This window comes from Triturus cristatus, chromosome 6 (assembly GCF_964204655.1).
Source record: "Triturus cristatus chromosome 6, aTriCri1.1, whole genome shotgun sequence".
NCBI lineage: Eukaryota > Metazoa > Chordata > Amphibia > Caudata > Salamandridae > Triturus > Triturus cristatus.
The window spans coordinates 607,560,279-607,586,461 of NC_140589.1; positions in this window are offsets into that span (position 1 = coordinate 607,560,279).

A 26,183-nucleotide genomic window follows, 5' to 3' on the forward strand; every position below is an offset into this window, starting at 1 on the left:
TCAACAGCCTAGACGTTGCCACATCACCCCCAATTGAAAAAACTCCACTGGCTACTGGTGGAACAAGCTCAATTTTTAAGTCAAGCTGTTTCATTTTGAAATCCCTCAATTGTAAATGCCCTGCCTTTTTATCCTCTTGAGTCAAAAAATATGTACCCAATTGCAATCTGAGGTCCAGGCACAAAAACTTCCTTAGAATTCCTCCATTCAAATGGATGAGATTAGGCAGGATTAGATTCGCTGTGCAGGACCCGAACCTAGAATTCCCTTCCTTCAGAGATCAGATTCACCACAAATTACACACATTTTCATAAACTTCTGAAGACTTGGTGTTTCCAACAAGCATATGATTAAACTACCCGTAGTTGAGTGCTGCCTTCTGTTATCCAGCGCAGAGGAACCTCCCTGTTGAAGGAGCACTCTATAAAACTCTATAACATAACAACATTATGTATCTATAGATATATATCTATATATATATTCAGTGAAAAAACCATAGATTTCACACACGTTATAGTTAGCGGACATTTCACTCATAAAAAACCATTGAAATTCCCCCGTTATAGTTAGTTAAGCTAACTATAACTCGCGCACCCGCAATCCACTGCTGATGACGTAACATATTACATCACTCATGACATGGTCGGTGACATCACTCATGACATCACTGATGACATCTCAAATGACATCACTGATGACATCATCCAGTGAATGTGTGTTTTTCTGAAAATTAAATATGTTTTATATATGTATATCTCAAGGTCGATGGAAAAATAAATGGGTATATAAGTGTATAAAAGGATGATTTGTTTTTGAAAATTTGATTGTGTAACTGACTGATTAAGTGTATCTTAGTGAATACCTGGCTTAGTGAGTAATGTTTAAATATGTAATTATCTGTATCAGTCTCTCACTTTGTGTATAAGTGTCTGCTTGGGTTGGTGAGTAGCTACATGGGTGTTTATATTGGATTTTAGGTTGTTTTTTGAGTATCAGTCTGAGTGTCTGCATGGTTCGGTGGGGGGTATTACGTAGTGCATAGGTGCATGTATGTGTTGAAGACAGCATGTGTGCATGACTGTATGGTTGGATGAGTGTGTGTATGGGTGTGTTAGTGAGTGAATGACTGTCTCAATAGTGTCTTTATGAGTTTCTAAATATGTTTTAAAGAAGTATATTTGACTATTGGTGTATATAAGTGAGTATGTGTGAGAGTGAGAGATTGAAACCGTTCCTGTATGAGTAACTATGTGTTTTTTTTAGTGATTATTTAAAAGAGTAAGTATGTGTAAGTTTCTGTAGAAGTACGTGTTGAGGTGTGTGTATAACTGAATATGCAAGTAAATGGATGTTTGATTCTTTATTAGCATGAGTGACTATGTGTGTGAGTAACTCTATGGATGAGTGGCAATGTGTAACAGGATGTATAGCTGTATGAGTACATATGATGAGTGAGTACATGTATGAGTGACTGTACAGGACTGTTGGTGAATGAGTGGATGTGTATGTGCATCTAAGAATTACTGAAGAGGTTGTTGTAACTGGTATTGGTATGTCCATTGTTTTGAAAATTTTAGTTTCTATTTTTTAATGTTTGTATCAAAGGTTATATTAGGGTGAGAGGAGGTCTGTCACTCTATCACAAGGATGATGTCATCAGTGATGTCATTTGAGATGTCATCAGTGATGTCATGAGTGATGTCACTGACCATGTCATGAGTGATGTAATATGTTACGTCATCAGCAGTGGATTGCGGGTGCGCGAGTTATAGTTAGCTTAACTAACTATAACGGGGGAATTTCAATGGTTTTTTATGAGTGAAATGTCCGCTAACTATAACGTGTGTGAAACCTATGGTTTTTTCACTGAATTTGCAAGGTTTTTTAAATGCTAAATCCTAACTATAACGTGTGTGAAACCTATGGTTTTTTCAGTGAATTTGCAAGGTTTTTTAAATGCTAATTCCTAACTATAACGTGTGTGAAACCGATGGTTTTTTCAGTGAATTTGTATGGTTTTCTAAATGCTAATTCTTACCTATAACATGTGTGATTCCCATGGTTTTTTTTATGATTTTTTTAATTCAAATTCTTATATTAATTATTATTTTTTTTTTATTTACAAGTTTTTTTTTTTACTTATACACTCTTAATACACTATGCTTAATTTTAAAAAATTCTGCAATATATTATTATTATTATTTTTTTTTTTACTAAACAGGTAAGATATATTAGTATAACATAGAGATTCTTTTTTTCCTTTTTTTTTTTTTTTTTTTTTAAGTACGCGTACGGTAAGCTTACGGTAAGTGTACGGTTTGCGTAATGTACGTAATATTTCTACTCTTTTTGCGTATGGTTACGCAATTTATGTAGCCGTGCGTACTGCGTATGGGGCGCGTAAGCGTGTACGCTACACGCGCACGTTACGCGGAAGTGTTGGGGAGTGCCTGTTATGCGCATGCGCGTGTCTTTTTTACGCGCATGCGTACTTTTACCGTAAGCGCACCGTAAGCTCTCCGTAAGCGTAACGTAAGCGTAACGTACGCGCACGGTGGGTCATGTGATCATGAAACAAAACTTTTGATTGGTTCAAAGTAGTTTCAGTTCTAGAACTCTCCTACACCACACCCATTCCCCTCATTTCTGCTTGTGATCCCTTAGGAGAAGGAGCTGAGTTGTCTTTGGGATACGATGGCAGACCAGCACTCTTCTGCTGAGAGTGAGGCTAGCAGCACCACCATCAGGCAGAGAAAGTGGAAACAGAAGAGCTCTTTTATATGGGAGTATTTTACTTTTCCTGAGGGCGAGAAAAAAGTCAATGCTGCCTTGGTGACTTGCAAGCTGTGCCAGCGTGTACTTTCGAGAGGTAATCCCAACAAGAAGTATTCCTTCGGGAATCACACTATGTTGAGACACCTTGAGGATGTACATCCTAGGACACATGCACGACATACTAGAGGCAACCCTTCCGTAATTCGAGCAAGCACATCCACAGCAGCTCAGCCGAGTCCTTCTTCGGAAGCTCAGCAGAGCCCTTCATCTGTGGGGGCAGATTCACCTTTTTCTGATCTCTGGAAACGAACCATCGGTTTGCGAGGGTTACTATGCGTTGTTCATTTTGCCATGGTCTAATTGTTCATAGGGAGACCAGTCTTCCCCTCATTAACAACAAAATAGACCAGCACATTTGTCCTACCAGCTAATGTTCCCATTCTTCCTTTCCTCTGTCCCAGCATGAACACAACGGCTCTTTTAAGAGCCAACCTTACCTCTCAACTTTTTTTTATTTTTTCTTAAAAACTTTTTTTTCTTTTTTTACCGTACGTGTACGGTAAGCGTATATATTTTTTTTTTTTTTTTAAAACACTAAAAAACAATTACCACATTTCAAGATCCTTGAGGGATTAATAACTAAATACTGTAAATCTGTTTGAGGAGAAGTGGAAGAAAGGGACCATCTAATTTCTGACTTACCTGACCCACCCAACAATTTAATTTTTAATTAAAATTTAATTTGAAATTACTTGTAAAAATTGTTGGTTTTTTTCGAAAATTTTCTTTCACAATCTGAAAAAAAAGAAAAAAGTATTAATATTTAATAAATCATTATATAACACAGTACACGTATTTACATATTTTCCAAAAACACTTTTTTGCCTTTTTTTTTCTGTTTTCAGAATATATTGCATTTCACTATAAATCGTGAAAGCAATTGCATTCATCACTTAACAGCGGGCAAAAAAAAAATAACAATCTCAAAGATTGTTTTAAAAAAGCCCAGAATCTATTCTCACTTAAACATAACATTATAGAAATGCAAAATATTCAAAAAAATATCATCTAATAACAATAACTATTTCTTTAATATACCGTCTGACAATTTTGTTACAGAAGCATAATCACAAAAATAATATATCTCAAATAACTCCACAATACATCTGGTTCCCTTTCCTTTAGGCCAAATGGTAATTTTAAAATTCTTTTTTGATTACATTTCCAATGGTAATCCAATAAAATTCCAAAATTTAAATTGGACAGATGTTACCGATTCTCTCTAAAATTTTGGTTTCCGAAAGATTAATTAGGAATTAAATAAGTCCACAATACAATTGATTACCTTTCCTTTAGGCCAAATGGTATTTTAAAAAATCTTTTTTGATGAAATTTCCAATGGTAATCCAATAAAATTCCAAAATTTAAATTGTACAGATGTTACCGATTCTCTCTAAAAATTTTCGTTTCTGAAAGATTAATTAGGAATTAAATAAGTCCACAATACAATTGGTTACCTTTCCTTTAGGCCAAATGGTAATTTGAAAAATCTTTTTTATTTGTAAATTCCAATGGTAATCCAATAAAATGGTAAAATTGTTTTGTACAGATCTTGCCAAGTCTGTCTAAAATTTAGGTTTCAGGAAGATTAGATAGGAATTTGCTAAATCAAAAGGCAAACGTTGCTTGAAAATCAATTGGGTATTGTTGCATTTTGATGTCTTTCCGAGGGCTGAGAGCAGGGTAGTCCCAATCAATTCCTGGTACCTGCGCGACCCCACCATTCGCGCTGCCTTGATTAAATCCCTACAGCGCTATTTTGAGGAGAACGTGGGGTCAGTGCCTTCAGCTATCTCCCTGTGGGAGGCCTTCAAAACAGTACCTAGAGGGGAGGCCCTATCCCTTATTTCCCACGCCCGGAGGCGTGAGTGGGAGGAGGTGACCCGGGTGGAGGCTGAAATAGCGGAGCTGGAGGGTAATCTAGAAGATGGGGTGACGGACGCTGCACTACATGTCCTCCAGCTCAAGCAGGCGGCTTATAGGGCCCTCGTTACGGAGGCGGCCAGGGGCCTTAGTAGAGAGCAACAGGGGCGGCTGTATGATGTGGGTGATAAGGCTGGTAAACTGATAGCGTGGCTGGATAAAAAGGAAAGGGCGAATCGTGTGGTCCCGCTGATTGAGAAAACGAATGGTGTGTGTGTAACTGAATCAGAAGAAATTGTCTCCTGCTTCGCGGAGTATTTCCGCGAGGTGTATTCCCCGGTCTCTTCTTGCTCGGAAGAGGATTCCCGTGCCCTGCTCGGAGATATCGCACTGCCTTCCCTGTCCGGGGAGGACAGGGTGTCGCTGGACGCCGCTCCCACCTCCGACGAAATCGCCCTCGCCATACGCTCGGTCGCTTCTGGCAAGGCCATGGGCCCGAATGGTATCCCTATTGAGCTGTATAGGCTGCGACCGGATACATTGGCGCCTCACCTCCGCGCAATGTTCCTCGCGGCCCACTCGGCGGGCTCCCTCCCGCTTGACCAGCGTCTGGCTACAATCGTGGTGATCCACAAGGAGGGGAGACCTCGGGATCGGGTTACTTCTTATCGGCCCATCTCACTACTGAATGCGGAGCCCAAAATTCTCGCTAAGGTACTCGCCAATCGGCTGGTTGGTGTGGTGGGAGATCTGGTTCATCAGGACCAGTCTGGCTTCATTCCCCATCGCAATACAGCCCTTAATCTGCGGCGTTTGCATGGGGTGCTTGCGCGCATCCCATTCATACGGGAACCGGCCATTTTGGCGTCCTTAGACGCCACCATGGCGTTTGATACGCTTGAGTGGCCATACATCTGGGCGATGCTTGCTAAGTTCGGGTTTGGCCCAGGATTCATCAGTTGGGTCAAATTGTTGTATGCGGGCCCATTGGCACAGGTGGTCGTGAACGGAAGAGTATCGGCCCCGTTCGAGCTGGGCCGGGGCACGCGGCAGGGCTGTCCCCTGTCGCCGCTTCTTTTTGCGCTTGCCTTGGAGCCCCTGGCGGAGTGGCTGCGGTGGGAGCCTTCCATCCGTGGTCTCCGTTGGACCCCCGAGTATGAGGATCGCGTATCCCTATACGCTGATGACATCCTTCTGTACCTCGCCTCCCCACGCAAATCACTTATAGTCCTAGTTGATGTTTTACACTCGTTTGGTCGTAACTCCGGTCTCGTAATCAATTGGGCTAAATCGTGTGTGTATGTTCTATCTGGGGAGGCTCCTATTCTCCCGCGGGGCTGTCCGATCCAGATCGCCCCGCTGGGATTTCGGTACCTGGGTGTCTTCATTACTCTGGACCCGGAGGCCCGGTATGAACGTAATCTGCTTCCCCCCCTCCAGCGTTTGCGAGTAGATGTCGCACGCTGGCGGCGCCTGCCGCTTTCGCCGCTCGGCCGGGCGGCACTGTTCAAAATGATGTCTCTGCCGCGTTTTCTGTACGCTCTGCAGAACACTATGGACTTGGTCCCGGCGCGCTACTTCCGTGAGGTGGAGAGTCTGCAGCGCCGCCTGTTCTGGGACGGGAGGCCGCGTATTGCTCTGGCTAAGCTGACGCTCCCATGGTTGGATGGGGGGATCGCCCTCCCGGATATTAAACGGTACTATTGGGCCTCCCAGCTCGCTGCCATTAACCATGGCCTCTACGGGCCCGCCTTAAACCCGGCATTTGAAATGGACAAGATGCTCCTGCCAGGTGGCGATTACAATCGAGCGCTCTACTCTAGCGCGCCCGACGCTCGTCTGACGGGCCCCACGCGTGTCATGGTGCAAGTCTGGCACGCGGCCAATGCAGCTATGGGGTGGAAGGACCGTTTGACCCGGGCGTCACCGTTATATGCGTCTGAGCGGTTGGGTTCCCTGTGGACCTCTAAGGGGTTCGAGAAGTGGGACATAATAGGTATCAGCAAAGTGGGGGATCTCTGGACGAGGGGAGGATTTAAAACGTTCGATATGTTGCAGACGGAATTCCAGTTGCAGGGCAGTGAATACTTCCGGTATTTGCAGGTCCGTCATGCGCTGGGTTCCGTCTTCACGGACGTTGCCTCCATCCCGGAATATTCCCCCCTGGAAGATAGAGTGCTGGATGGGCACGTCCCGGACAGCACGATCTCACTTATATACAAAAAGCTGATAAACGACCGCTCGGGCCTGTTGACTGCCCTTCGTGCGGCTTGGGTTGCCGACGGGCTGGAGTTGGACGACGAGGACTGGACCTCCGCGGTGGCCTCCCCGAAGGAGGTGGCCATACCGGCTCGCCTTCGCTTCGTCCAGCTCAAGATACTCCACCGGGTCTACATGACGGGGCCAAAGCTTTTGCGTATGGGCTATGCCGGAGATGGGTTATGTAAGCGTGGGTGTGGTGCTTTGGGGACCTTTATGCATATTTTGTGGGAGTGCCCGGAGGTAGAAGGGTTCTGGCGTGGTGTACATGAGGTGCTGCGTCTGGTTACGCATGTGGCGCTGTTGCCTGAAGCGAGGAGATGCCTGTTGAATGTGTGGGAACCGACTGATTACTCAGTGCCGCAGACGTGGTGGGTTACTCTGGGATATATGGTAGCCAAGCGTGATATTGCTCAACTTTGGGGATCCCAGAGGCCCCCGACGGTCTCGGCCTGGAAAGAACACATGGACTGGTGCATGTTTCGTGAAAAAGTGGTGTATGTGGCGAGGGGTAAGCCTGGGACATGGGTGAAAGTATGGGGCCCCTGGAACGCCTACCGAGGGGGTATCTGCGCGCCACCGCTGCTGCCTGATCCCTCGCCAGCCCCATCCCCTTAGCCGACTCATTCCCCCGCTGCCGGGCATTGGGTTCCCCCAGTCCTCGCTTTGCTCTCTTCCCCCTCTTCACACTTCTGTGTATAGTTGGGATCCCCCCTCTTGGGGAGCACGTGCTGCTATTTTTGATTGTGGGTTGCCTTGTGGGTGTGGTTTCAATTTTTGTTGTTCTTAATTTAAAATGAAACCGCATAATGAGGCCTGGATGATGTGGTTTTTGACTTGGTTATCTATTGAGAAATGCTCCTCCTGTAATAACACGTGTTCCATGAATATATGTCGTATGTTCCTACTATTGCTAGCGGCCGGCCGGAAGGTTGTGGGCCCATACCTGTATACTTTTAAGACCTGTAATAAACGGTTTCAAAAAAAAAAAAAAAAAAAAAAAAGAAAATCAATTGGGAATCATTACACAGTGTCCAGCCTTTTTCACATTTAAGATAAACTGTGTAATGTCCAGAAGTTACAGTAGGTCCTTCATGGAAAATTATTGCAACTGTTACAAAAGTTTTTCCTGAAATTGATAATTGCTGTCCTATAAACTTCTTTATTAAAGTATCCAATTTTGAACCATCAGCTTTACATCGTTGCATCATTAAAATTACATACTGTCCGTATTCCTTTAAAATTAACGTTGAAAACATGTCAGATTTACACTCACCACATTCCATGCTATGATTAGCATCTTTAACTAATTTAGCAAAAGTGACTGTTTTACTGTCTGGCAATGTTAAATAAATAAACCTTTCAGAATCAACATTAGAGCCACATGTATTGAAACAGTTTTCACAACTATATTCCCATTTATAAGAGACACCAAACATATTTTCAATTGGCACCCCTTCTTCTTCCAGTACCTGAAGAAAATACATCAAGAATTCCTGTGCGTCTTGCTGTACATTTTGATAAAACTGTGTTCGTCCTGTACATACATCTAAATGTTTTCTAATTTCAGTAGCACTTTCTATTTGAGTTTTATCATTACTCAGCTTTTGAAAAAGGAGACTCAACTCAGAACAGAATCTTTTTCTCTGATTTACTATTATCTGCTCTTGTAAACTTTCCAGATAAAATGCAACATTCAGCACTAAATTAGCGTAGCAGTTGACACCAGAGCTATTTTCAAAATGGCAACCTACAACCTCTTCAACATTTTCCTTTTTCTTTTTGCTTGCAATTACATCACTCCTCTTTTTTTTCCTCCTCTCTACATCCTCATTACAGATATTCTCAATTCTCCTTTTTCGAGAAACTACACGTTTCTCCAACACAGGATACTGACCTAAATGAGGAGCATAGGTTCTTCTTAATCTATTATACTCCTTTACACAGTTTGTATCAGCACTAACTTTTGAATCATGAAAGTCTATCATGAATAAAAAAGATAATGTTTTCCCTCGTGACAAAGCTACATCAGCCATACCTTCTTTGAACACAGTTGAACCAATGTTTACAAATGCACAATCTACAGTCAATCCTTGTGACTTGTGAATAGTTACAGCATATGCTAGAGAAAACGGAAACTGTTTCCTTTGTACATATAAGTCTTTCACAAGCATGAAACGAACTGTACAACGACAAATGTCTATAACTTCTTCAATCTGATCAAATTTTATTTTTAAACATTCAATTCCATCTTTTTTCTGATAATTAATAAAACCCACAACTCTTCCCATAGCTCCATTCACTTAGCCTTTTTCAACATCCAAATTTCTCCTTAAAATACTCTACAGTTCATGCAAACATATAGATTTTTTTCTAATCCAGCAGTTTTGGAAATGTTCTTCTCTAGTGAATCCAATTTATTTTTCAGTTTGCCTGTTAATGTGATAGTAATTCTTCCATCCTGAATTTTGTCAACTGCTTCCAATTTCCCAATCTCTTCCTTTTCCAATTTCAAAAGCTCCTCATTGAATATTGAGCATTCACGTAGAGTTGGCATTAAGCAGATGACACTTTTCTTTTCTGCAATGTTCTTGTATATCTTCTCTGCAACTATTTCTTCCTTTGGAAATAAATTATGTAGCAACCGACTCTGTAATGCTTTTGTGCCAGCTTCAGTGAGTAGTCCAATTCTGATATCTTTCAGAATACTTCCATATTCTTCATCGTTTGCTTGCCTCATATTAGTAGTAAGTTCCTTGTACTCAAAGAAGGACCAAATATTTGCATTACCAATGCTTCCCAATGACTTCTTTATGTCTTCATGTGTCACAGTATTAAACACTGGTTGTCCTTTAACTGGAGTAAGCTGTAGAAGATCCCCAAAAACTATGACATGTTTTCCACCAAATAACACGTCATAGTCTGTCCTTAGAATTTGCTGCATTCTTAACCCCTTCAGTGCCCATGACGAGCTGGACTCGTCATGGGCTGCGGTGGCGCTGTGCCCATGACGAGTCCAGCTCGTCATGAACTCCGCCCGCTAATGGAAGGCGCGGCACTGGGCGGGCAGCCCATGACGAGTCCAGCTCGTCATGAACTCCGCCCGCTAATGGAAGGCGCGGCACTGGGCGGGGAAAGGGGCGGGCATGCAAGGGGTTAAATGCACAAAGGCAAGCATTTAGTTTTTATACCATGCTCACCTCATCAATAATGAGAACTTGCATCTTCTTCAATACTCTTGAAACTTCCAAGCAGGCTTCTCCAGTTAGCTTGTGGTATTGTATTTTGTTCTCATGCTCCACTGGTAACATTAGCAAACGATGTAAGGTGATTCCTTTTATGTTATATGCTGCTAACCCAGTTGGAGCAGTAACCACACAAGACAAAGTTGAATCCGTTTTTTGCTGTAGGTAGCTTCTGATGACTTTTATTAAGAAACTTTTTCCAGTTCCAGCTTGTCCGCTTACATACATCCTGATTGGATGAAATGATGTGCATGAGCACTCTTTTTTTTATGTAGTAATCCGTGATCAATTTTGTTTCTGATCTCTTCATAAATTTGTTGCTGCTCTTCATTCAGTTGTCTTTCCAAATTTGGTAAGTCTATAAATTCTTCTTGAGCTTGATTCATAGCCGTTTCCACTTCATTCATGGCTATTGCAGCTTCATTTTCGACGATTGGTTGTCCTAGGGGATCTTGACTGAGTGTTCCTGAACTTTGGCTGTCTTGAGAACTGTCTCTAGCTACTTCAGCTGCAATTGTAGTTTCCTGTTCAATTTCTTCATTTAACATTTGCACATAATTTGTGAAAGTACTGCATACTATGCTGTCTTTGCAAGCATTAAAGGAATCTTCATAGCTTTGAAATTCATCCTCTGTACGCCATGGTTTAAACAGCTGTAAAAGAGCCAAGTAGTAAAATTCCTTTTTGTCAGTAGTGTCGCAACTCAGCTTCCTGTGATTTATCAAACTTCCTTTTTTTTGCTTCACCAAACATCCTTCCTCACCAATGACTTTATATTTTCCATTGTTGATGTCTTCTGTGGCTTTCCGTGAATAAATGTAGTTCTGCAGCACTTCATAAAGACACATGTTCTCTAGATGAAGACTTCTCTTGGGATAATATGTGTCCAACATGTTTGATTTCAAAATATCTGTACTTTCTGGGTCATTCTCGGCCAAATATTCAATTTCTCCAACAGATTTCAGTACCCGATTTCTCATTGCTGCAAGGCCTAAACTTGCCCAAATTATTCTTCTTGATTTCGAGTAGAGACTTGCAGAAGATAACCTATCTGAACATTCGTAGGATCCAATTTCTCGATGCGATAACATCTTTAAACTGAAACTGTACAGCTTCTTACTGACAGTCTTCTCGTGAGAAATCTCTTCCCACATTTCTTTCAAGTCAGTTTTTTCTGATTTAGTAATGTAAGACGTTACATATCGAGCAACAGCAATGGAATTGTCAGCTACATACTGTATATCCATGTTAGCATTCCACATGGATAAAATGACTGGGTTGTAGTCATTTATATTTTTTGATTCTTCTTTTCTTTTAAGGTTGTAGGTATTCTTAGGTGATTTTCTTGTAATAGTATGTCTCACAGATGACATAAAACTGTTTACTCTTCCATTTGAAAGAACAGGTCTAGGAAATCCAAATCGACATTTAGTGTAGTATTTATCTTTGCTCTTGTATTTCCGTCGACAGTATTTTCCACACCGATGATTTTGGAAATGTAAAACTTGCTCCTTTAACTTTTTCTCTTCTGTGCTTTTTGGTATAGCACATGTTGCATATTCTTCAATGAAAGATAACACTGCTTCATCAGTATCTGTTCCAAACTTTGGGGCATCCTTGATCCACAACAGCATATGAATATGAGGAGCACCTCTTGCCTGGTACTCTTTTCTCCAAAAGAAATCCACTACTTCTCCAAGAGGTGGATTTTTTTTTATTGCAGATGAAGGACATCATAGCCTCAAATCTATGATTGAAATATCTGCAAACATTAACCGGATCCAATGAGCACAGTTCTCCTGCTGTCTTGTATTCGATGTTTTTAATATTTGAATTTGCCTCTCGTAGAAAATCCAGTAAATCATCCCAAGCGTACTCAGCACAGCTTAGGGTAAGGAACCATGTTGGTGTTCCTAAATTCCGTAACATGCATTTTAATTCACCATGGCGTCGGTACCAATATTCATTTGTCCCACGCTGACAAGCCATCAGATTGATCAGTTGTGTTTCCAAATGATCATCTCGGTGCTGCACTTTCTCCATAAAATCCTTAGCAGACACATTTTGTAAATGTACTCCACTTTTTAAAATGTGATTTACTGCATATGATAATGCAGACAAGTCGCTTTCAAATAAAAGATGGAACAAATAAGGAATACTTTGTCGAAATCTGGGATCTTCTGCATATAGTCTTGTAGTTCGATACTCAGAAGCTGGAATCTGTTCTGGACGTTCATCGTATCGTCCACCTTTTCCTGTAGGAAACAGCTGGGGAAAACATCGAGCTTCCAAGCTCTCCTCCCATACACTCACGGGAGTTCCTTTTGCTTTCTTAATCTGAAACAGATCAATATTGTCTCCCATAACTTCTTTTGAATGAAGAGGATGTATGCTAAAATGTTCATAAATTTCTTCTTCCTTTGACTTGTCCACTTTTTCAATTTGTCCAGTTGGTGTTTCTGTGTCTTCTTGTAAATCTTCTTCTTCTTCTTCTATATAAATTGATTCATACCATTTGTTATTCCTTTTCAAATACAAATTTGCTCTTTGTACTTTCCGTACATCTACCAGCTCCTGCCAAATCTTCTTATTCTTTGTAGGTACACCATTAACCAGAATAACTAATGGTTCAGTTTCCAAAGTATCTGCATCAATAGTTTCCATATTTTTTTTCAAATCCAAGGGCAAATACACCACTCTACCTTTTAAACCTCTCAGTAAATCTGAAGGAGGTAATTTACCAGTTTTGGGCTCCATACGTACTATGGTCTGGAACGGATGAACACATTGAATAAGTATAGACTCATATGTATTTAATTCAGAAAGTTCGGCAGGAATAGCATCCAATTCTAAATTATTATGCACAGCTCTGGTCAGCATTCTATTTTCCTCTAACTTGTTGTAACAGTATTTACAAATACGCTGATCTTCACCCAATTCAAAACAATTTTCAAGAAATATATATGTGGCAAAATCCTTCCACTTATAATTATCTTCATTTTCACTTTTTCTGTAGAGATCAACATTCCTGGTTTGTTTTCTATAATGAGTTCTGCGGCAACAAATACAAGTAATATTTGGTCTTTCATTAGAGATTATTGCAAATTTTGTTATGTGATCATTAAATGCCTTACTTACAGAGGGTTCTACATTCTCTTCCACTTCTTCCTCATTTACTGTGTCCTTTTCTGCACTTTCTTGTTCTGGACCAAAGTAACAAAACTGAATTTCATCAGTAACCTTCTCTACATCTGATACCGATCCACGGAACAGAGCCCTATTCAATTCATCTAACTTTATTGCTGGACTTTTAGCAAAATACAACCGTCTCACAAACTTTCTCATTTCAGTATGATGAACAGCCAGCATCCTAAAATGATGAAAAACACTTTTACACACTTTTCTAGATAGACAAGCCAGAGAATGTCCCTGCAAACCAGTATTCTCTCTCACTCTGCAAGGATCTAGACTTTGAAGCACCTTAATCTTCTGTTTAACACTTTTTTTACTATATTCTCTTAGAAACTCACGAAATTTATCAATAGATTCCTGACGCACAGTGCAAATACTACTACAATTCCAAGTGTACACTGGGGCTTTAGGACGTCTCCCCATAGCCTCATCCGCCATCACTTGTACCTCATCTCTTGGAACCATTTTCTCCTTCTCCATTATACAACCATTTTTCACTTCATAAGCACGACCTCTGGTGTCAACTGCATGCAGCAAACTATTACTTTGAAAATAACTCTCTTCATTAAAAAAAGGTTCACTACTTGAACTATGCATCCATTCTCCTAAAAACACTTTACAAAAGTTTGTTCTTTTCACTAGTCTTTTCCTTTTGCTTTGTGATTTCAGTACATTGACCATTTTATCTAATGTACGCATCCTGTTCAAAATTAAAATGAATAGTTTCGTTTTTAATTCTAATACCTTTGCTGCAATGGCTTCAATTTCTTTTTTTCTCTTATAATATTTAGCTTTTTTCTTATATTTCTTCACATCCTTTATCAAATTGGACATAACTCTTCTCTGAAACATTTTTCTACGAATCTCTTTAAACGCTGTTTTTCTTTTTAAGTTAATCTTTATTGTTTCTGAAGGTACATTTGCATTAACTAAATGCTCAATGTTTTCCTGTTGTTTTCTATTTAAAACATTCTTTCCAGTACAGACATTTTGTACATTTTTCCTTTTTTTGAAGATATTGCTTAAAAAATCTTTTGTCTGCTTACCAGAAGACTTTCTCTTTTTCCCAACATGAGCATCTCCAACTAACTTAGGTCCTCCAGTTGTCTTCAAATATAGTTTTTTTTGTGGTTTTTCCTTAGTCTGGATTTTGTAGGCATCTTAAATTTTGTTCACTGCTCTTCAGCAATACCTGAAAAAAACTAAAAAAAAAATTCCTTTATTTTATTTAAATATATTACTACATTTTTTATGATCTTTTCAAATCTTAAAATACTATGTACCCCTTTCCTACAAGTGAAAATCACAATAACACCATCACAAATTAAATATCTAAAAACAATTCCTGTGTGCACACAGACTCATGGTTTGAAATTAGGCAGAAAACGAAATTTCTTTGCCAATTTGAAAGCACACTTCCTACTGTTTTTTTGGCAAGTGATTTGTACTTTTACAGTCTGACACATTTTGAATCCACTTTTCATATTCTGAAAAAAGCACATGTCCAAACTGCTTTTTGAGACCAGCAACATGTGTAACCTGGGTGACTGACTACACTCCAGCAAGGGCAACCAGCCTTAGTGATGCTGAATGTATTTGCATTACTGACTGCAACCTCAAACCCCACTCGGTTGTGAATACTATGCATCATTCTACAGGATAAGCAGCTGGGTGTGTGCTAAGAGTCTGCTTCTGCAGAAAAAATAACTCCCCCTTTCCATCTAATGCAAATGTAAAATTACCAGAGTAATACGCAATAAATCTCTGTCTATAATTCCTCTTTGCACACAGAGTCATGATTTGATATTAGTCAGAAAACTAAATTTCTTTGCCAATTGGAAAGCACACTTACTACTCTTTTTTTGGCAAGTGATAAGTACTTTTACAGTCTGTCACATTTTGAATCCACTTTTCAGATTCTGAAAAAAAGCACATGTCCAAACAGCTTTTTGAGATCAGAAACATGTGTAACCTGGGTGACTGACTACACTCCAGCAAGGGCAACCAGCCTTAGTGATGCTGAATGTATTTGCATTACTGACTGCAACCTCAAACCCCACTCGGTTGTGAATACTATGCATGATTCGACAGGATAAGCAGCTGGGTGTGTGCTAAGAGTCTGCTTCTGCAGAAAAAATAGCTCCCCCTTTCCATCTTATGCAACTGTAAAATTACCAGAGTAATACGCAATAAATCTCTGTCTATAATTCCTCTTTGCACACAGAGTCATGGTTTGATATTAGTTAGAAAACGAAATTTCTTTGCCAATTGGAAAGCACACTTACTACTCTTTTTTTGGCAAGTGATAAGTACTTTTACAGTCTGTCACATTTTGAATCCACTTTTCAGATTCTGAAAAAAAACACATGTCCAAACAGCTTTTTGAGACCAGAAACATGTGTAACCTGGGTGACTGACTACACTCCAGCAAGGGCAACCAGCCTTAGTGATGCTGAATGTATTTGCATTACTGACTGCAACCTCAAACCCCACTCGGTTGTGAATACTATGCATGATTCCACAGGATAAGCAGCTGGGTGTGTGCTAAGAGTCTGCTTCTGCAGAAAAAATAGCTCCCCCTTTCCATCTAATGCAACTGTAAAATTACCAGAGTAATACGCAATAAATCTCTGTCTATAATTCCTCTTTGCACACAGAGTCATGGTTTGATATTAGTCAGAAAACGAAATTTCTTTACCAATTGGAAAGCACACTTACTACTCTTTTTTTGGCAAGTGATAAGTACTTTTACAGTCTGACACATTTTGAATCCACTTTTCAGATTCTGAAAACAGCACATGTCCAAACAGCTTTTTCAGACCAGAAACATGTGTAACCTGGGTGACTGACTACACTCCTGCAAGGGCAACCAGCCTTAGTGATGCTGAATGTATTTGCATTACTGACTGCAACCTCAAACCCCACTCGGTTGTGAATACTATGCATGATTCCACAGGATAAGCAGCTGGGATGCTCGGAGTTTTGACGGGCACCTGGAGTGCCCACTGCTGCACACTCCTGTGGCACCAGGTAATTATTTGCTCATGGATGCGCAGGGGCGGCAGTGTCGTTCTCTCTCTCTCCCCCCTCTCTCTCTCTCTCTCTCTCCCTCTCTTCTTTTCCTTCTATCTCTCTCTCTCTCTTCCTTCTCCCTTTCTTTCCTTTTCTCTCTTTTTCTCTCTAGTTTTTCTTTCCATCTCTTTTTCTCTATGTCTCTCTCCTTTGATATGCGCATTACACAAGTCCTTATTGTGTAATGGCTCTGTCATCCACATCCATGGTCCCCACAGCAGTGTTCCACCTTGTTATTTTATATTTTTTTGATACTTTTTTTATTACTTTATCGTTAATGTATGTTAATAAAAAAATAAAGTTTGAAAAAAAAAAATTAATAACGTTTCTGGTTGTTTTCTTAACTGCTGTGTAACTCTTTCTTTTTCTTATTATTGTCATTTGATGAAGTCCACCATGGTCTTAAATTTTGGAATACTTATCGCGGGAATACTGGTGATGTCTGCAGTTTCCACCAACTTCTGAATAGTGTGTTAGATTTATCTCAACTTTACTTCCATTAAAGTGCTGATAATGAAATGCAGACTAGCTGTTCCCGTGCAAAAATACACAAGGTGCACCTTTACGATTTATTCAAAATACTAAAATCCTGTATTGAATTGCACTGACATAGTGGCTGCACTCACAGTGTACACACAAAATCATTTGCGAAACCTCATTGTATTTATATTGATTGGGAATTGGGCGTCAGGTGCTGGATCTTGACGAGATACACTGCCCAGTTCGTATATTGTCCTGCACACGCAAAAAATCACATCACAACTTTTACATCAACTGCAATGTGAAACAAATTCCGTCGATAAGCCACGTTAGCACAAGGGATTTTACACCGGCTTTCTGATGGTGTTAAGCAGGACAACTACCTGCAAGAGAACACAGCCAAGAGCCACACCAGAACACCCACAGGTGCCATAGAATAATTGAGCATGATACAGGGATACTCATGAGGGCCACAAGACTCTTCAGAACAACTCCGGGACCGCTAACACCCTCCAACCCCGCATCTGAGCAAGTGTGTCCCTCTGGTCATTGCGTTAGCATGATAGGCACCAGCCCTCCAACATCACAGTGTGCTATCACCTCAGCATTGGCAGTGAGCCTGGACATGTAGCTACGTACGCACCCTCCTGCATGCACAACCGGCGTGTGCTGGTCCAGAATACACAGGTCAGCGCAGGGGTGTGCCTATCCGACAACGGGAACGGGGTGTCTCGGATATCTTCGTGTACAAGAAGTGCGGTAAGTGTGTCTCTGTGTTCTGGTGTGACCTGCCACAAGGGCCGCAGCAGTCGATGTTGTAAAGTGGCATGCACCACCTCCAAATGGCACTGTGATGGTGTAGTTGGAATGCAGCAGCACATGCGCAAATAGGCATAACAATGGTGTGCCGTACGAGTGCACGAGATACAACAGCGCACCGTACAAAAGTGTGGGAGCTCGTGGGAGGGAGGAGCAGCTGTTTGCAATGTAACAGACAGTGAACTCGTCCATGTGCCACGTGCTAGGCATCTCATCCATGATGACCACGGTCGCAGACATCCCACAACACCAACGACCCGCCTTTGTACACATCCTCTATGAATGCAGCGTGGTTTTCACTTTTATGCTCGTTCACTGGTGTGATGTAGGCGAGTTATGGGACTTGTGCTCCTTGTGGGTGTGTTTCATTTTGGCCATTGTTTGTCTATAATTGTGCTATACTTAATTGTGCATGTCTGCCATTCTGGCCATCTCCCCCCGTCGCCCCTCTCCCTGCTTCTTCCTCTTCCGGGTGCTGTTCTGTCTATAATTTTGTTGCTCCACACATAAATACATGTAAAGAACAAACTAGAATAGTTCCTTGATTCTTTTAGGTTTCAAAACTTCTCTCTCTCTTGGTTTCTTTTTAATTTTCCATATAAACAGTTTTTTAAAATATTCAACAACACATAGAAGTCAGAAGTGCAACGTATTTTATCAACACACTTTCTAGAACATTCTACAACGCGTGCAGGTTAAAAGTTCATCAATCTTTTTAAACTTAACCATATTTGTTTGCAACATTTTCTCGAACATTTAATGGCACGTGCAGGTTAAAAGTTCACGATTGTTTTAAGTTCGAACAGTGCCTTCCAAATGCAAGTAGCAGGTGTGGTTGAGTTGACAACTTTTATCCTATGATATGTACTCCACGTTGAAAATGCTTTTTTTTAACTAATCACAAAGCTACTTTTCCACAAAACGAATGTGCACCCCACTTTTAAAATAGAATACTTTTCGTCTCCCAATCACGTATCATTTTGTATGGCAATAAAAAGTAGTTCCCCATCTTTAAACATATCTCTTAATCTACCAAGGAACTGCATGAGCTACAGACATCTTTCCATACCTCACAGCCATACCTTCAAAATGCTAGTGTGGGTCGTAAGACATAGCTATATTTTCTGGTGCAAGAGGTATGCAGAACAGAGACGTATTGACTTTGACCTAGGTTTACAAAATGTGGACATTAAATGGTTTGCACAGAGAGGATTGAAGTGGCACCAATTGTTGCCTTTGGTTAAAACCTGTTTGCATCTCCTGACCTCATGATTGTGCACTGTGGCGGAAACGACCTAGGCACATTAACTGGGGTAGGTTTGGAAATGCTTATGAAGGACACCTTTGGACAATTGATGTCACTTTTCCCTCAAACTGTCTTTGTATATTCCAATATATGACAAAGACAGAAGTGGAAATGGTCAAAACAAGGTTGTCCTCAGATTGAAAATCTAGAAAGAAACTCAACAAAGCTGTGTCTGCATACCTGGGGTCCATCTACAACAACAACATACGTTTTGATGTGGCTGAAATCTACAGAAGTGATGGAGCACACTTCACAGATCACGGAAATCGAGTTTTCCTGAATAACTTGAAGCTGTGCATCCGCACTTATATGTAGCTCCACCTAATCAACACAAGTGCTCTTTTTAAAGCCACCCTATAACTGACAACTTAGGCCCGTTATTTTAGGGCCAGGTAACGGCAACTCCCGGACCCTCGCCAAAATGTATTCTCCACACAGCTGTGACGCAGCGGCCAGACCATCTGACTTTGCAGCACAGAGCTCTCGCTTTGATCAGCACCTCTACTCCCCCATAGGGGTGAGTAGTTTGCGCTTTACAAATACCGTTTTGATTTACCTTCGCACTCCCTGTACAACACCACCTAAGCACCATATACAAGTTGGACAAGTGTGGCACAGCGCCCAGAGCACATGACTTCACAGCATAGCAAACACAGGCTCACGGTTTCATACCCAAGTCCAGCAGCAGCTCAATTTAGCAGCATGACACTCAAGGCAATACCTCACTTAATTTCCGTACCCAGCACTTTCAGACCAGTAGGGGTCAGTAGTTCACTGGCTTTACCCCAAGTCCACCAGAAGCTAATCTTACGCCCCCAGCGGCATCAGACCCGTAGGAGTGAGTAGTTTGCACTTTACAAATACCGAATTGATTTGATATGCACAAATTTACCTTCGCACTCCCTGTATAACACCCCCTAAGCACCATACACAAGTTACAATGTTCGAAACAAAAGTTCCTCCGAGTAGGTATAACTACATACTGACACTACTTGGACAGATGTGGCACAGCGGCCAGAGCACATGACTTCACAGCATATGACACACTGTTTGGACTCACGCTTTCATCCCGAGTCCGGCAGCAGCTCAGCCTAGCACCATGAGACTGTACACAATACCTCACATATCTTCCGTACCCTAGCACTTTCAGACCAGTACAGTTCAGTAGTTCGTCCTAGTTGGTATAAACACATGCTGACACTACTTCCACAGGTGTGGTGCAGCGGCCATGGCACATGACTTCACAGCATAAGACACACAATTTGGGCTCACACTTTCATGCCCGACTCCCGCACCAGCTCACCTTAGCAGCATCAGACTCTAGGCAATACCTCACTCAATTTCCGTAGCCCAGCACTTTCACACCACTAGGGGTGAACACTTCGCTTCACACCCCATCTATAGCACACCCTAAACACCCCACAGAGGTTACAGTGCTCCTACCCTCCCCTTTCCCACTTTGTTCCCCCTTTTTTCCCCTTACTCGCTTCGACATAATCATAAAATGGCGGCCAACACTTCCTAGTTGCAACCGCTCGCAGCGCTTGCAGCCAATAAGCAGCAAGCTTGTGCTCGTAACGCCTCAGCCAATCATATGGCAGAATTCCCAAATATCTGTAAATTTCGATACTTCTCAAAAACTACTGAACAGATTTACACCAAATAAACAAAAACGTGCTTTCCAGACCAAGACCCTTCTCCCTGCCAAATGTGGGGTAATTCCATTTACCCGTTCGACCTGTAGCCTTGCCTAGAGTTTCCTAAGGAAATTAACATGGAGAAAACACGTTTTGGGACCCTTTTTTCACGGCCCCCACTTGACGAATCACCCCCAAGCTTCTCACATAGGAGCTGATATGAACAAAGAATTTGTTTGGAAAATTTCATGAAGATTCATCAAACGACGCAAAAGTTATAAGCAAAACAAAAAATGCTCTTCCTAACTTGGTCCTAACTATAACTACCTACTGGCGACCGCTAGTAGGTAATATACATATATATATATATATGTACGTGTCTTTAATGGAGATGTAAGGGTCATTCTTACTCTTTACTGCAGGCTTGTTGCCTGATTCCATGTTAAATATGGGAACCATAGCTCTTTAGACCATGGGAACTTTCAGATCTTAATGTGTGATATCACAGATGAATGTACATTTCTTCTATCCCATTCAGTCCATATGGAAATTTGGTCCTGAATCTTATAATTAGACATGACTCAAAGCGTCTGATTTTTAAAGTCCTGTCTCTTCCTCTCTCATTTTTCGGTATGCTAGCTATACCATAGTACCGCATATATTACTCTCCTGGAGTGCAGCATATATTCCTTTTGTGGTTGATATATTTGGGGCTAGGTCCGTCCCCCAAGAACTCTGTTAAGAGCCTTGGAATCATTATAAACAAGAATCTATCTCTGAAACCTCATCTGGGAGCAGTAACTGCTGCCTGTTTTGCCCAACTACGAAGAATAAAGAAAATTAGTGGATTTTTTTACTTTGGATGCCCTAATTCAGATTGTGTTGGCTTTAGCAATCTTTAGATTAGATTACTCAAATTCACTCTATCTTTGCCTCCCTAAAGGACTCAACCAAAGATTGCAGCTGGTTCAAAATAAGGCACCAAGGCTTATTTATCAACAGCCTAGACGTTGCCACATCACCCCCAATTGAAAAAACTCCACTGGCTACTGGTGGAACAAGCTCAATTTTTAAGTCAAGCTGTTTCATTTTGAAATCCCTCAATTGTAAATGCCCTGCCTTTTTATCCTCTTGAGTCAAAAAATATGTACCCAATTGCAATCTGAGGTCCAGGCACAAAAACTTCCTTAGAATTCCTCCATTCAAATGAATGAGATTAGGCAGGATTAGATTCGCTGTGCAGGACCCGAACCTGGAATTCCCTTCCTTCAGAGATCAGATTCACCACAAATTACACACATTTTCATAAACTTCTGAAGACTTGGTGTTTCCAACAAGCATATGATTAAACTACCCGTAGTTGAGTGCTGCCTTCTGTTATCCAGCGCAGAGGAACCTCCCTGTTGAAGGAGCACTCTATAAAACTCTATAACATAACAACATTATGTATCTATAGATATATATCTATATATATATATATAGAGAGAGAGAGAGATCTATATCTATCTATCTATCTATCTATCTATCTATCTATCTATCTATCTATCTATCTATCTATCTATCTATCTATCTATCTATCTATCTATCTATCTATCTATCTATCTATCTATCTATCTATCTATCTATCTATCTATCTATCTATCTATCTATCTATCTATCTATCTATCTAGATGGATGGATGGATGGATGGATGGATGGATGGATGGATGGATGGATGGATGGATGGATAGATAGATAGTAGATAGATAGATAGATAGATAGATAGATAGATAGATAGATAGATAGATAGATAGATAGATAGATAGATGTCTCTTATCTACTGGCAGTTGTCAGTGGGTAGTTATAGTTAGGACCATGCTTCTATAGGAAAAGCGTTATTTGACTTACCTATATCTTTGGTGCCGGTTGGCGAATCGAATCTTCACTAAATATTCCCAAAACAGTGCACCGCTAATACCAGTTGTGCATGGAAAGTTTCGGGGTGATCCGTCAAGCGGGGGCTGAGAAATAGGTGGGAATCAAGAAAAGTGCATTTCCCATGTTAATTCCCATAGGGATTTTGAAAAGGACTACAGCTGGAACTTCTGGTGGGGTGCACGGGGGACCACCACCGCCTGGTGTGTTATTGAAATTAAGGAGGGGGCAGTGGGGTCCCTGCCTCCATTGAGCTCTGAGAGCCCCAGGGACTGCCACCTACCCGAGGCTTCAATTAAAACAAAGGAGTGGGGCCGCACATACCACCCTCCTCAGGCTTACATCTGCCCCGGGCACCACCACCTCCCCGGGGCTAAATAAATGCTAATGGGGGACCCGCAGACTTCCCTAGTCCCCGGGGACCACCATTACCCGGGGGCAAAACAGAGCAAAAAGCCAGCAGAGAAGGCACAAACAGAGGGCAGCAGGTAGATAGGCAGCAGAGGGTAGCACACTGCAGGCAAGCTGGACAGGAGAACAGTTGCAGGAGGAGCTGGATTAACCCAAGGATTGGCTGGAGATGATTTTAGCCTGTTTAGTCTGTTGTAGTACTGGAAAAGATCTGGGTGTAACTTTGGAGAATAGCAATTATCTTTCTCTCCTGTGGGTGTGTTTAAGTACCTGTATATGCCTCCCTAAACCCCTCCTTAACTTCACACTTTTATAAGTTTATATTCCACATTTTCTACCATTCTTGCTTGCCCCTCCCACATGTACACGAAAAACAACGATGTTCATATTTGTTGTTATAAGCATTTGTGGCGGAGAACTACACATGTAGGAGGAGATAGGGCAGACGTAGGTGGAGATCTCTAGCCGGATGTTCGTGAATAGCATTGGTAAGTATGTAAGAAGTACTATTAAAGTATAATTTAAGTACTCTAAAATGTGAATAGGTTCCCATGTCAGGACAGGAGGTGAGGATCATGCTCGTCATTTCCTTGTGTTAATGCTCTTTTAATTAATAGAAAATATAGGCTCTTTGCCTAAGTCATTGTACTGTGTATTGTTTTTATTTGTTATACAAATGTCATGTTATTTCCTTCATGTTTCATGTTCTCTTAATTATTATAATTATGCATAAAGGTAGGTGTTACTAAATGTCTCTTATATGAAGTATCATATTTCTGATAGAGCCTCCTAACCACAGATTCCTCATCTTTTAAATATTTCTCCATGTGTAACCGGAAACTTTCAGCAATGGTTCTGTGTGCCAGAAGGTGGCGCCTTGCGGCTCTGCACTGATACTCTTCTGTTCCAGAAATGATGTGCTGGCCTATATAGGCACCCCTTCTGTGCACTGCTGCCAGTTCCTTTATTTCCACGTCCTCAGATGTGACTCCGGAGTTCTCTTATCTCTCGGAGACCACTTTAAAAAAAATATGTCTTCAAAATTCCACCACGGCGTTAAGTTTTAAGCCCTTTAAGGATAATTGCAAGCAGATGTCCATAACAGATTCCCAGCAGGTTTTCCTGAGGTGTCTGGGGTCGGGCCACAACTCCAAGACCTGCAGAGACTGAGTGACGATGAACCCAAAGGCCATGAGGGAGCGTGAGGTGTAACTTGATGTCACCAATCACAAGAGGTCTCAGCGCTGGGACTACTCCAAGTCCTGCTCAAAGTCCAAGGCTTGATCCTGTTCCCACTCCTGCTCCCGGAGTTGACAGAGATGCCCTAGATGCTGTTCTTTGTCGCCTTCCTCCAGTAAGCACAAAATACATAAGTTGAAGCAAAGTTCCACCTCTTCATGCCATTGCCATCAGCAGGTGAAACGCGTGGGTGACTCCAACAGTTCTGTTTCCGCTCCAGAATCCTCAGCTTGTTTTGGCTCAACCTGAAAAATTATATTTATTTATCATTTTCCATTACAACAAAGACAAAAAAGGCACATATTATGACAACCACCCTCCATCCATTCTCCGGGGATAGACTCAGTTCTCGCAAATTTAACCTCTATTTCAGAACCTGCTGTGTAGTTCATTACTGTTCACCATCAGTGTCCCAGCTTCTGCAAGCCCTGAAGCCAAAGATGTCCTGAACCCCTGTTCATCGATTATACCGTGAATTAATCTCAAGCCCCTTTCCTTACCCCCGTTCATGTTCCATCCAAAGATTTTCTCAAATTTCTTCATGTACCCACTCCCTTTGTGGACTTCCTTTTTCATCATTTTACAAAATTCCTTTCCTATGTCCCAGTTTTGGTTTGTAAGGGGGAGCCCAGAACCCCAGGGATTGACATTCTTGAGCATAATGATCCAAGAGGAGGTTGAGGGTTCACATGATAGACCTCAAATCATATCTAGAGTTTTTTCCTCCAGTGCAAAAATGAACCAATACACCATTGTAACATCTTCCCCTTTCCATTAACGCAGGCATACACAAGCCCAACACACATAAGCAAATTTGCAAGTTATCTAGTTAATATATATGTTGCACACTAAAGGCCTGATTCACAAAGGTATTCACAAACTACTTGCAGAGTTTTGCGATTCTGCACTTCCTAAACTTATGTGTATAGTGTTCTCCGCCCCATATTGCGGAGTCTCCACACTCATAAGTATGAGGATTGCGGAGCCGTAAAAACTCTGCATGTAGTTTGTGAATACCTAAAAGTAGGAAACTTACACAAAGTGTAACCTTACCTTTGTGACCCAGGCCCTAAGTTAGGTCTATTGGTAATAACAGAAGCTACATTTTATAGCAGTTTATGAGTAAACTGATCTCTGCAGTCATTCCGTGCATCCTTGGCTAATATGTTCCAATGTGTACTTTTCACTGACACTGAATAAATAAAACGTGTTGTTTTCCATTTTTATTAGCAAGTTAATGGTTCTGCTTATTAAGCTTAAGAGAGGGCTATGGATTGCAGCCATATGTGTGTCTGCTAATCACTTGTAAATGTTTTTTGACAAAGAGATACCCTATAGTAATCAAACTTGTATGAAATGGTTTCCTTCTATGTAAGAATATTACCGTTTCTCATCTCCTGCCTGCCAGCCATATATATATATCTAAACATGCCTGGTTATTGGGAGTGCTTTGCTCTTAAGAGTGGAGGTTTCTCGGTAGTTGAATGTAGTAAACTGTTAAAATGGGTTAAAAGGCTTAAAACCGATTATGGATCAAGGTTAGCTGATTAAAAGCTGTCTTTGAAGTTCCCAAATGAGAAATACTTTGCGAACTACGGGGCATAACATCAACAACCAGCGATAATTATCGCTAAGCGCACTTAGCGCTAGGATAATTATCGCCGGATAACGCCGAATTTTATCGCTGAGATAGCGTGCTATCAGCAATGCTTATCTCAACAGCGATAAAATTCCAGGCGCAAGCTGCCAAATGTGCGATTATCGCTGGAAATCCAGCGATAATCGCACAACATTTGGCGATAGCTTGTTGATAGGGCAGGGTGAACTTAGCCATTATAGCCACCTTCCATTGGATATAATGGCTAAGTCAACCTGAAAGCAGGCGCAAGGAAAGTAGCGATAACCGCGGTT